Here is a 14,319-nt window from a genome sequence, read left to right on the forward strand (position 1 = left end):
AACCTGTTTCTGCGGCGACACAATGGGGTGCCAGGTTCATTCTTCTATAGAGTCCACTACACCAGAACGGGTCAGATCGCTTTACATGAGCACCAGTTGCGTTACAGACAAGCACATTATTTATTTTTAAGCACAGGGAGATTATGCTATTTGCCCAGAATCACAGGATGCTTGAGCCTCCTGCCAGATTCGTACCAAGGATGTCCATCCCTCTTGGCCCTGCGCAGGTGCCCCCGCCTCAGTGCTATGTTTCTCTCTGTTCCCTTCGCCTCCATTGACTGTTCGGTCCCCCTGACCCCAACCCATGTTTCAGCCCCTGGTGCTCCTGTTCCCCCACTTTTTGTCCTGTATGACTCACGTGTACCCCCATCCTATGTGCCCCCGTCCCGTGTTCCTCTGTTTTGTTTGCCTGTCCCGTGTGCCCATGTCCTGCAAGCCTCTGTGCCAAATGCGCCCCTCACCACTTGTGCCCGGTTCTCCCAGCTCCAGGGTACCAGGCTGCCTACCTGGCGTTGCTGCCGGCCGGTCCCGGTGCGCTCTGGCGGGGGCTGCTCCAATGGTACTTTGTGCAGAGTACGGGCTCCACGCCCCCTGACCCCGTGTCGTAACGTTTGTATCCTTTTCTTCCCTGTTCCTGCTCCGTTTCCCTTTTTTCTTTTGTGTTTAACACTGAACCATTTCTGCTTTAATTGAACTTTCCTATCCGGTCTCCTCTCCCAAACCTGTTTCTTTACTGTCCTCTGTCCATCCTCTCGGTCTCGGTGTACTTAAGGTCCCAATGGCGAGACCTATTGGCTATGCCAATGCTTGTTATCCTAGGCACTAGCCACTGCACATTTTGGCACTAGCCACTGCACATTTTGGCACTAGCCACTGCACATTTTGGTAAAATTGACAAAGTCCAATCTTTGTATTACTTCCTTGTTTGCCTTACTCTAAGCCTTGCAAGAATGATTCATAATGGTGCCATTCGGACTCCCCTTGCAGGGCTTGCTCTCTGCTCCCAGAACCATCCCTATGGAAAGAGAAAGCCCTCATCTCTCCGGTATTGAAATACCTCTGGGGCTGAAAGTTTGTGCCCTCCTTTGTGTTCTTGTTGGTAAAAAAAAGAAGGCTATAGTGGCAGTCCTTTTTGTTACCTTTTGATCCTGTCCCCGCCTCGATAACTCTTCTTAGCTAAGTGGTCAGTGTGCACAATCCTGACTGGTCCCAGTACCTCAAGACAACCCACACTAACAGCAATACCTTTTCTTGAGGGAAAATAGACAGGACGGCAGAGTCCATATTCTAGAGGAGGCTTTTATGGTAGTGGCAGAGGTAAGGCCTTGGGTAGATGTACCACTGAAACTACAGTGTCCTACCTCACATTGCCCCAAACCCTGAACATGTAACACCTGCCAGGTGTAGCCTAAGCTTATACCTTCTGCAATTGGAGGATTTAACCTTGAATCTATGGATGCAATGACCATCACCCATTGCTGTTGCTTTGGGTTTCATGCCCCCTCCACCCCAATCTTCCACCACACACCCACAAAATAAGGACTATTGATATCATGCCAACAATTGGAGGGGCAAATAAGTGTACACTCTATACTTCCTAACTACCAAAAAAAGGACAACCTGTATACCAGTCTTAAATTGGCGCGTGCTTAAACATTATATCAACTCCGCACTTCAGAATCTTCATGCGAAACATTTTCCTGCTTCTACTATGGAAGTCTACATGGTGACGCCTGACCGGGAAGATGCTTAGTTTTACATCTCTGTACCGCAGACTCATCACCAGTGGCTACGGTTTGTTCACACTGTCCTACCATTCAGTAGAACATCTTTGTGAGTGTTTACAACATGTCTAGCTGTATTGGATGTACATTTAAGGAGCAGCCAAATTTATGTTTTCCCATATCTTGACAGTTGGCTGATAAAGGGGGAATAACCTCACTTGGAAGTTGCCGCCCACAATTTAATCTCCCTAGCTTCACTATCCGTATCAAAATATTCACACTTGTGTCCACAGCAAGCCCAGAGTTTTATGGGGGCCATACTCGGCACAGTCACAGAAAAGTCTTACCCCATCAATGATGGAGTGACTGCTTTCAAAGTCTACTTCCCCCTTTACTGGGCGTAGCATCCTCCAACAGTGTGATAAAGTGGTTGTTGTTTTGAGGCCAGAATTGCCATGTACCAAATACAGTGTTGACATGCATCCTTAACAGTGGACGTTTTCAAGTTGGAGGACACAGGCACTGGTCAAGAAGAGCGGCATGCTGAAAACAGTACTTTGTTTTCACTGACGAAGGAGCAAGAAGCACTCTGTAGTGGGCATCAGTAACATCTTTTGTCTCTCATATCCTAGCTGAGATTAGGTGTGAAACAAGGATGGGACTCCAGATAATCTTCAAGGTTCCTTACCCCAATTTCTGATAAAGACTCGCTGTTTGCAAACGTTTATGCTTTAAGACAGTAGCTCTTAAACTGTGGTCCAGGGCCCCCTGGGAATCTGCAACGCCTAATCGGAAGTCTGCGACTGCTTAGAAAATGTAATAATAAAAGATTAATGTAGTGTACATAAAGAAGCAAAATGTTGAGCTGACCTATTTAAAGCGTTCTGTAAATGTGAAGGAAGTTTAAATCGGAAGCTTAAAGTTAGGTTTGAATCCTCAGTGGGGGCAGTGCAGGTACATTAAAGAGAATAGAATATGGGTGTTGGGTGGCATCAACTGAATTTAGAAAATGTCCAACCCTCCTAATGTGTATTTGATGAATGGTTTCTGTATTTTTGTGTTTTGTGTTGTGGTTCAAATCATCAAAATTGCTTACATCGGGGACCTCCTCTTCCAGTAATGACTTAGTGGGGGTCCCAGGATTCAAATAATTCATTTGGGGTCCCCAGTTTCAGTGATGATTGAGTGAGGGCCCACAGAAGTCAAAACATTAAGAACCGTTGCCTTAGGAATACCAGACTGCCCATAGCATTTTGGTACTAATGTATTTGATTGCATTTTTAATAACTGAATATAACTACAATGCTTAAATTGCTAAATAGGAGTATAGCCGCTAATTTTATAGGGATTTGTGAAGAATATATTTTGTTTTCGGGGAGGGGGTATGACCTAAAGTTTCAAGACCACTGCTTTACAGAAATGCTAGATAACAGTCACAAGCAACTGATAACTGTGAGGATCTAGTGTTGGCGAAGCCCGGTTTTCAGTACAAACTACGATGGTGTATCATAAGTTTTTTAGTAGATAATCTCTCAACCCCCTGCCGCTCTTGGCCTTTAATCCTGACACCACCTTCACAGGCTGAGCTCACTTTGCTCAATTAACCAAACCAGGACAACGATGCTCACATGAATGACTCCTACTCATAAGTGGCTCATGTCAGTACACCTAGGTCTTCCAGCTTTTTAGACAACACAAAGTGGTCGTAGTTTGAACAGACCGCATGACCACAATGTACTATATACATGTAAACAAGGAGGCACACGGTCACCTGGCTAGCCAAGACACTTGTATTGGACAACATGCCATCACAAAATCTTTTTGATGAAGCATCTCCCAAGGATAGACAACAATGTTGCAAATCCATTTGCACAAGAGTGGTAGAAGCACTCCATAAAACCCAAGTCACTCCAAAGTCTTCTAAAACTCAAAGGGATGAGTGTCCACATATATTCAGTACGTTGTACACTTATGATCAAAAAGTAAGTGGGCAAGTTGTACTTAAGATGTTGTTAACGTGTTTCTTCCCAAAGACAGCTGGGATTCTACAGGGATTCTACAGGGTAATTGTTGTTGCTCAAATCTTGTTTAAAATTAGTTGGTACAGAAAAACATTTAATATTCTAAGATCTGAACCTAACTGATGCTTTTCAAAGTGTTTTTCCTATCCGTTGTTAAAAGTGCATAGATAAATAGTTGTTCAGCAGTTTCCTGTATCCATTGTAATGTTACGGCATCAGGGTTGAGTGCCAAAAGGCTGGATAAGAAATATAATATTTTGAAAAGCAATATTAGGATATAAGATTATTAAATGCTTTTGTCTCACATTTTGAAAAATATTTGTGCAACCAATTCCCTCTGTCTTTGCTACGTAAACGCTTTGGATGTGTTAATTACCTGACAAAAAAGAACAAAAAAAATATAATCTTAACTGCAACTTGTCCTCTTACTTTTGATCCTAATTGTACACCTTATTGAATATATGTGGAACAATCATCCCTTATATTTTTAACAACTTCGGATTACTTGCATTTTAGTTTACTTGTGCAGATACATTTTGTAGTGTTTAGGGATTTAAATCCAGGTAGTAGAGCACTCGTGACCTGGAATGACCGAGTTCAGCATTACACCTTGTAACCGTTCGATGTTGAGGTTTATAAACGTTAAAGATCCACTGGGTAGAATGCATCAGGCAACTCACGAGTGAAAGATAAGCTCTCACATTCTCAACTAATACTTTATTGCTGGAGAAGTAATGGGCCTGTTTGCTTCTCACAATAACGTCAAATAGCAAAAGTTGTCCACACCTTCAGTTCATGGGTAGTGCGCCATGGATAGGTTCATCAGATATTTGCTTATTATATCCTCACACTAACACCTGTTCCTTATGTAGGACCGGACATGTGAAAGGCCCTCGTGATTGGAATTCCTATTTGCCTCGACGTGGGCATGTCAGTGTGGTACTTGAGTTACTAGAGGCACAATGGTGACACATTTATCTATCGTCGGAAGTAATTGAGAGGGTTCGATCTTTTCAGTTTAGTGACATTTTCTGTCCACTACCAGACAGACCAGCGCTATACCTGCTGATACTACACTTTGTGAAAATACACCTGGAAGCAGTAGGCGGAGAGTTTCAAAAGGCCCTGTGAGTCGAAGGAGCAAGGGTACCATTCCATGTGGGGAAAAAAAGCAGGAGCATTGGGAGAGACTGCGTTCCATTAAAACTAAGTGATCCGGAGGCAAGTGGGGTGCACCCCATAATAATAAAAGCAAAAAGCAGACCGAGACGGGTGATAACATGGAGGTGGGCAGCAGAAGCCATCTTAAGCTCGATTTCTGGGATGAGGCCTGCCTCTGACCCATTAACTCTTTCTGTGTCAACTACCTCTAATCTTTGATATGACATTTACAGAAGAAGCGTAGCAGAGGTTAAAAGAACGGTATGCAAGGGGTGGCTAGAATTAGAACAAAAAAATGCCAGTACCTTTAGTGGCAATTTAACAAGAAAATCCACAGGTAGGATTACACTGTGAGGAAGTGACTGGGGAATGGTGTGTAACGTTAGGAAGCCAGTTAAAGGATCTCGGAGCTAGAGATAGGTGTTCTCCTATAGGTAGGCCACAGGCCAAGGATTCTGTAGGCCACAGGCCAATGATTCTTTTCACAATCATGCGCTTGCGTCAAGAGTAGGTGGACAGAGGTAGAAAGTAGATTGTTTACCATGAATAACAGAGGGCAAGCATGAGCGACTCTCAGTAGAATGAGTAAATCATACTGAAGCTTCAATAAAAGCTCTTTAAAAGATGGAGCATATTTCGAATTATCTGCACAGTTCCATGAGTGTATTTGTATTTTTGCCAGGGTCTTGTGCTGTACGCAGAACAAAGCAAAAGTTTGAGATAAAGTAGGGATTCAGAGGGTTGGAACAGCGCCATGGAAACCTGTGTTTGGAATAGTTAGAAAACGTGTATGAGGTCTGAGGGAAGCAATGCGTCTCGAAGGAGAGGTAAAAGGATAAGAGTGTTAAATGTAGTTTATGGGATCAATCAAAGTACGAACAAGACCAAGGAAGATGATGGGAGCAAACAAGGGTCAGTGTGATAGTTTTTTGGGTGATTATTAACTTCACAAATTAACTTCGTGTTAGAATTTGGGGAAGAAATCTGAATGAAATCAAAAGTATTTAAAAACTGATTTAAAATGGAGTTTACAAGATAATAATTATAGTAAACATTTGTGCTTCGATATGTGTAATGTGCTTTTCAAAGTTACAAATACCCCAGTTTCCAGTTAGGCAGAAACCTTTTAAACAGTTTTTTTAAGTATGTTGATTTTACCTTTGGCAGCATTTAATAGGGCTCAGTATACTTCTTGCTCAGTGCAAGCTGTTTATTTACCCATTTTAACAGAGTAGTTTTTTTACTAAGATTACTTGGGGAAGTTTTGTATTGCATGGATATGAACAGTCGATCAGTATGAAATGAAGCTACACTAACATCTTTTCACTATATAAAAGAACATACCATGGGCTTTGACAATTAATTGTTTTACTTCTGCTTGGTGACGTGCTCCCGCGTGACCATGAGCTCAGCTGTCATCCACACATCAACAATGCACAGCATTGTGGATTTTAGGAAGTAGAAGTAAGTGTAGCTTTGTGAAGGATCAGCTGTTTGTTTGGCTGGTGAAGTGGTGTGTTCTGAGGTGGAAATTCCCGCTAGTCACTATTTTGTTACTTGTTTGATGGAAATCGTGGCTAGTAAAGCAGCATGAACCGCTGACTTCATAGGTCATCAGAAGCAATCTGTACCTCTGTTTATGTATGTAGGGAAAGATGATGTATGTAACCCAATAACTTCTGCACTGGTATGCATTAAGCTTGAAGATAAGGGCCCGTATTACTTAACTGGCACGTTGTCCTTATTAGTGCCACGGTGCACCTTTAAACTGGTGCGCTTGGTGCAAACTGGGCAGTGCTCCCTATTACAAGTGATGTGCAACCCTCAGGGCCTCGCAAGCTCACTCTTTCTTAGGGAGTGGCTGCACACTAGTGAAAAGCAAACAGGCTGTCTGAACTGGCCGGTCCGTGTTTCTCTACGCGGGCAACACATCCTGCTTAGCAAAGGGATAGGGAGAACCCCCCCCCCCCCCCCCCGCAGGCAGGTGTATAGAATAGTATAACTTTATTTCGATTACAGTTAAATAAACATAAAAGTACATTGACATGATCACATGTATAATAACACTTCCATGAATAAAACCACAATATATCACATGACCATAATAATTGGTTAAAAACTATTTGATTCTCAATTTCATTAGTGTCCGTAAGCTGAATACCCTTCAGGATCTATCTAAAAGTGCCATGTGCCATAACTAATTCATACAATGAGTCACAGCACTCCCGGCATGGAAAGCTAAAACCCTAATCAAAATGTTGTAAACCGATTACACTATTGTGTTAAATGCAGTCATATATATAAAAGAAAAAATGCAAGCTCTGATATAACCTAACTCGCAATGCATAATCCAATGAACAAGTGTCGTAATTACTAACCAAGGTTTCAGAACAAAATAAAACATAAAATAGATGAAGAATGATGTAATGGGGGGGAAAAAGAAGAAAAAAACACACCTAAATAGAATGACAATATAAAGTAAAATTCTTACAAAATATTACGTAATAAAATGGTCATAATCTACAATATAATCAGTTTAGAAATGACAATAACAGAATAAGAAACGTCAAGATTCACAGAAACCAGAGGCTACACAAATGTTGGCCTCATGCTCCACGTCAGTGAAATGAATCAATCTGCTATTAATGGAGCAACTTGTCCTTAAATACCAGGCCCAATTTAGATATCTTGACCAAGCAAACACTCTTTGTTCGCGTGTTTCAGATCTTAGAATGCATAGTGCTGCAGAGCAATGATTAAATCCTAAAAGGCGACATATTGGGATAATCCACTTTGAGCGAGGTAAAAGGTATATTGGGCAAAAGATTAAAAAGGGAGTGTTAGTTTCCTTAACCGAAGGACAGAAAGAACACTTCCACCTGAGCATTTACACCTTGCCATTTCAGCCAATAAGTTAAAAGTAAGGATACCCGTTAAGTGAAAGTATAGTATTTTGATTTTATGGGGGGGTAATCTTATCCATGTAGGGCTCATACTCTGAAATGCATTTTTGGGCTAAAACCGGTCTATCACACCCTCTGGACAAGCACCCACCATGTTTCAGTTACCAGTAGATCCTCCTAATCTGAACAGCCATGATACTGCCCACTTTTTCTCGGTTTTCCCACATTTCAGACATATGCAAACTACAGCTAAGATCCTTCACCACCTTTAACCAAGACGAGGAGCAGTTTGTATCTCATGCAATCAACTCTTTCAGCACCAGCCTGTATGAAACCAGTTCTGGGGTGGATTAGACTGTGATCCAATGGTTTATATTCCTTAGATAAACAATGTGATCAACCCTCTGTAGATCCAGGTCCCATCTCAATGGTATCAATGGAGTACTGCTTGGTAAGAGGAGAGACCTTTGTAATTGTTCTAAATGGACCAGGAGGCTCCTATAAAAGACCCCAAATTTCAGCCCCGTATAGAGCTCCAGCTAACGCAACTCCTCTATATAATTCAAATATCAGAGATATGGATGTACATCTAGACTTTTTTTTAAATGTCTGACGATCGATGTTGCAACAGAGACTTAGTATGTGACTGCACCCCATACCTGGGAGGGTCCAGGAGAGCCTCTTTGCCTGTTCCAGAGTACTGCCGTCAGCCAGCGCATTAACAATGCGCCACTTCTTTGTGGTGCATGATCGGTGTGCTTCTTTAGGGCCTGTGTGCCTCTGCGCCTGCATCCCTAATATGATGCAGAGGCCACATAATTTCCTCATTTGCACTGGAGCACATTCCCATACAAAAGAGGGAACACCTCTCAAGATAGCTACTAATATATGTCTGTACCACCATATTGACCTGGGGCTCACAAAACGTATGTACATGCTTGTGAAACACACCTTCCACACCAACCCGCCCACCTCCCTCCGGACACTGTATGTAATATAACCCCGGGGTTTTAGTCCCTTCACTGCATGCAAAAATATACTGGGTCAAGGCTCTGTCCTTGGAGCCCATGCATTTGTTTCTTCAGTAAATGTTTAATTACCCCCACCTTGTCAGGGGTTCCACTTTCTGTTTGTAGGAGTGGTCTGCCCCCCTTCACCTCCACCACCCCAAGCTTTAATTAGCATTGCCTTACCATGGTACCATCCTGTCTGTTCCTCATGCCCCCAAAAGATGGGCATTGGCAATAGGTTGGAAACCACATTTGTATAATGCGTTTGAAAGGTCCTTTGCCAAATTTACTTTAACTGCACACTTGTTTTCTTTTATGTAGATGGTTGCGAGTTGATATTTTTGATGATAGAGGGAGTCGAACCCCATGGAAAAGCTAGAAACGCCAGGTACACTATCCGAGTATATTGCAGGTTTCTGTGGCTCTTGATTGCCACCAGATATGTTTCAGGTACCCAGAATTCAGTGTTCCTTGCTGTGCTATTGAACAGTCTTCCAACATGATGTGGATTATAATCCTACATTTGTTTGAGTTTTGGCGAAGAGAATTCTCCACATGGAAAAAAAATTCTGCCACAGAAGAACAAGAGATCCTTGCAAGGAAAGGTGATTTTCATTTTTGCTCCAACACGTCAATCTACACCTACAGGTTTTGTCTCGAGACCCTGCAGGAGTACAAACAATGAGTAAAAGGCCGTCTCGAAATCTGATTTCTGAATGCACCCAGTGTTAATCGTTTGTTCCTTTTTTTAAAATTGTATTTAAGAATCTGAAGCCTGATGTACAAAATATTTTGAAGCTGCAACACCTGCTAATCACAATTACATGATTTACAAACGCAAAAATTATTTTTGCTATTTGCAAAATCCCTTTTACAAGTCGGAAGTCTTTCTGACTCATAAGGTCTTTTGCAGCCCAGTCCAAATCGCAAATAGAAGGGTGTGTGACAGGGGCCTCCCTCTCCTGTTTGTGTTTCGGACAGGAATGTTCCGGTGATTGGTCACTGCATTTAGGTCACAACCATTGATAAGATACCAGGAGGGGTGTTATCTGAATTGCAAAGAGGGAGCTGCCCCTGCGGGACATTTTCCATTTTGGCAGTTGTGACGGTGGCTTAGGGGCAGCAAGCAGCGGCCCAGAGAACACCCCCCTTTTTTTTTTTTTTTTTTAATAAAGCTGCGTTTGTTCCTTCAATCGGCACCGGCTGCTTTATTAAATAGGTACTACAAATACATGAACCTAGGTATGCTTGCACACCTCTATCCCTGCATTTGCAACGAATCAAAGGGGGTGGCAAACCATGACCCCATTTTTTGACCCCCAGCCCCCTTCCTCCCCTGAGAAACTACAATTAGCGAAGTGACCTGTTGGTACATAGGATGCATAGCAAATTGCATTCCAATTTGCAAACCAGTGGGTGTATAAGCTGCATATCTCTAGTTTGCCAATGGGAATGAGCCGGTGTATGGTTCCATTATTCTAGCCGATGTTTTACTGGACCACCTCAATGTATTTATAGCTTGCCATTTGGCATCTCAAGTGCCCCAGACATGAGTAATAGTAGTGCGCCTACTGTCACCCCAGGATTGACTTGTTGGGGAAGTAAAAGACCGAACCTGGTTCAGAAGCGCACCTAGAACCACCTGAACACTATGTTAGTTTAACTTCGCAACGGCTATGGATTTTTGCAACGACTGTTGCAAAATGAAGAAATGCTATTGGGCTAGCGCTGACTTGCTGACAATTGAAGTGAATGTGGGGCTCGGTCAGCTAGTCAGAACGGTATACTAACCTAGCCCTCGGAAGTTGAAAATGGAAGAAAATATTGCTTTTTAAGAAGGATCAGACATCTAAGTTGGAGAAGGAAAACTTAGTTTATTTTAAAATCGTATTTTTTTTCATTCAAATAATGCAGTTCTTAGTGCTGTGGAATTTTGTAAAATATGTACTTGCCCAAGGGACGAAATGCTTAAGAATTCTATTTGACTTGCATAAAATTCCACTTTTCCCATTACAGAAACATAAGCCAATTTCTCTATGATTATTTCAGTTGCAGTACAGAGAAGCACATCAAATGATGGGACCAGCCTTGAACATATAGCTCTAATGACGTTTCTAAGCAATTCTCTCATCTCCAAGCAATTCTCTCATCTCCAAATATAGCAGTATTCAATTAGACCATATAGTGAGAAAATAAAACTGCTTTAGCTACAACTTCCCATTCCCCTCCTCACTCTTCTCTCTCCCCCCCCACGAACTTAGTTTGTATTTGTGACAGTCCTTTATCATCTTCCCCCATCTCAAACATATGCCTTTAGGACAATCTGCTTATATACTGTCAGTCAAACATTCTTAGGGCTCTTAGTCTAGGTGGACTTCTCGCCTCCCTCCATATACTTCAGAGCCAGTGCCAAATGGTCACATTTATGTGTGTCCTTAGTTGTGACTGACAATATCTCGGCCTCCATATTCTCCATCACGACACACACCAGGTAGGGCTGGTTTGTTGTTTCTGTTGTCTGGCGGATGTTATCCTGGCGGATGTTATCCTGGCGGATGTTATCCTGGCGGATGTTATCCTGGCGGATGTTATCCTGGCTATCAGATACATTTGATAGACCAGCTTCAATGCCCCAGGAGTGAACCTTCTACTACTGCACCAGACAACGTCGCAGAATTGTAGTAGCCAGGTGTGCTGCTGTTGGGACTGCCACTGATGGCAGCCAGCACTTCATTCTAGTTCAAAGCCATGATCGACACTCGTTCCAAGACAAATACTTTTTTAATGTACTGAGACTTAGATTTTTTCATTCAATTTCAAAAACGATTACAACTTTTTGTTTGTCTTATAATTCTAGTAATTTTGATTCATATTCATCCAATAGTTTTCCTTGGTTTCAAAGATAAGTAAATGTTTCTGTACTGATCCATTGGCCATACATACATATGGACCTCTTTTAGTATGGTGACTTTGTATAGCAACCTCCTCAGAAGTAGTCTGCTAGTTCTGTCCTTTCTTCCTCCCAGCAACAACGTTGCGGTTCTTCCCCCTGCCCGCCCCACAGCATCTACTCTCCCCAGCCTGGCACTTTACTCCCTGAACCTAACTGAATGGAACCTGCTCCATTCTCTTCTCCCATTTGCTTCCTCAAAACGTTGCTGCAGAAAGTTGATCAGTATTTATGGCATTCTTCTAAAACATTGATCTACATTCAAATATTGATTACCCTAACGTTCTCCATTCCATCTGTTGCGTTCAAATTCAACCAAGCACTGACACTCACATTTACCCAACCCTTCTACTCAATGACTTGGCGATCAGTGTTCCCTCTCCATCCTCTCCCATTCTCCCTCTCTCTCCCCCTTCTAATGTAAGCCAAATCTTTTGGATTTGCCAGTTATTTTTGTTCTTTGCCTTCTTAACCAAGGCTGTTCAACATGCTGTGAATTTTGTATTTTTTTGGGCACGGAATCAAAGGATTTACATATACCCGGAGATATCCCCCATCCACTGCTCGGTGTGGGCCTCTTTTAATAAATCCGTGAAATAATAAATTATATGTATTGGGCATAACTTTCCTTGTTATGCTTGCGGTGCTGCTACTCCATACACTGGAACTGTTTGCTTTTTACTCTTTGTTATGCAATTCAAAAGATTCCTAGATGTTGCCACTACTATTACAGTATCGTTTTATAGCAACGATGGTTAACATCTAGTTACTCTGCCCTATCCATGTGATTATTTTCAAGTTCAATTAAAACATTTTTATAAATTCTTTTTTCCTTTTTTCTTTTCTATAGCAATAGCTCATCTGCCACCTTTGTCCCGTTATGTTTAAACTACTGAGCAGGAATATAGATTTGAGCTATCCTAGTATCTCTCAAACACGGTGGCATGGAAATTTCCGGATTCATCATGGTACCACCTCTCTCCGCTTAATTTACCTTCTTGTTTCTTCATTCTTTCTTCTGTTTAGCCCCCCCTTAGCCTCTGCCCTCTCCTACTCTTCTCTCTCCCTGGTAGATCGACACCTACAAACAGCTACTCACAACATACTACCACCCTGACAGGTGTGTTACATGGGGTTGGCAGAAAACCACTCCTTCTAAAAGGCTCTTCATGTTGCTTAACTTGCCTTCCATCCCTCTGTGCTTTGTGGTAACCTTGGGGTAGCATACAATGCGGCACCAAAACCAATATAACCATAATTATTCCTTACATTCTTGGAGTCTCTGACATTGAAAGTTGTTTTTTCCTTTAGTTGGTCTCTTTGCATAAGTGTATACATGTCATTGACTTTCTTCTCGACTACTTTGTATCTAATGCCTCTTTGCCCTATCCCTCCCATTTAACCCCAAGGCACATTGGACGTTGTCCTTTGTCTCCAGCTTTCTCTTCGCCTGTTATGATGGACTCTGTGCCAGTGGCAGGGAGCCAAGTTAATGCCAGCTGTGGGTGGTGTTTCTTGAATTCCTGACCTGTTCAGAGGTTTCTAAGGTGAAGGAGGTGGCCTGCACCCCCTTGAGCATGTTTTGTATAACAGCTGATGGACTGCTTCTGTCAGAGGACTGGGAAGGAAGGAAGTAAACAGCAGAGTGGAACGTTAAAAGACAATAACAAGAGTCTGGGGCCTGGAGGATTTGTATTGCTTCAGAGCTGCACGTCCACTTTCCTCAACTCTTAAATGCAGCTTCATGATAAGAAACTTCGTGATAACAAAGTCAACAGTAAACACGCGGCTCTCGCTTTTTTGTACAGACTTATCAGGTCGGCCATCAACTGATGCAACTTACAAACTGCTTTTTATTTTCTGAGTGGTGCTTGACTAATACCTCCACGTGGTGCACTAAAGCGGTCTGTCGGATGACAAAGGTCCCTTGGAAACAGTGTGGGCCCCGTGCAATGTCTCATCGGTCACAACAGCCTTTATCTGACCAGCCCTGCTCTGCAGGACACAGAGCAAAGCCACTTCCTTCTCCAGGCTTGCAATAATGCTATCTGCTGTCTTGCTCTAATGACTTCCTTCCCGTCTAATTCTCTGTAAATTAGAACGAGCAACCCATAGTACTGAACTCTACAGCAGAGAGAGGTGGGGGGGGGGGGTTAAGTTGCCCTCACAGGCCCAATTATCACTTGCGGTTTGTTTATAAGTTATATGACGCAGAATCTAAACAGTCAGTGAAATAGAAGAGACTGCAGTTAAGAGCTGCTTTTGCATATGTAGCTGGGACCAATAGGATCTTGTTAAAACATGGCAGAGGGCAAGGCCGAATTGCATAAAACCAGGATCACTATAAATGCCTCACACTGATCATTGTGGCAATAAAATCAGTGATACAAGTTTCTGCGAGTGGTGCATAATCACTGTGCACAAAAGGTAAATGGTCTTAATTCATAGCGAGGCTCTTGCCATAACATCCTTGAGAGGATATTATAGGCTAAGAATCATTGAAACTCTGTCCCGCTTTAGCACACTGTAGAAGTTTCACTATATAATTAA

At 42.4% G+C, this 14,319-nt stretch overlaps 1 protein-coding gene across 1 annotated transcript in view; it reads left to right on the top strand.

Annotated features, from left to right (window-relative positions):
• LOC144817898 (tetraspanin-36-like) overlaps positions 1–14,319 on the top strand; it is a 98,216-nt gene that overhangs the window by 29,937 nt on the left and 53,960 nt on the right. The gene's annotated exons all lie outside the window — the stretch shown is intronic.

This window comes from Lissotriton helveticus, chromosome 2_1 (assembly GCF_964261635.1).
Source record: "Lissotriton helveticus chromosome 2_1, aLisHel1.1, whole genome shotgun sequence".
Lineage (NCBI taxonomy): Eukaryota > Metazoa > Chordata > Amphibia > Caudata > Salamandridae > Lissotriton > Lissotriton helveticus.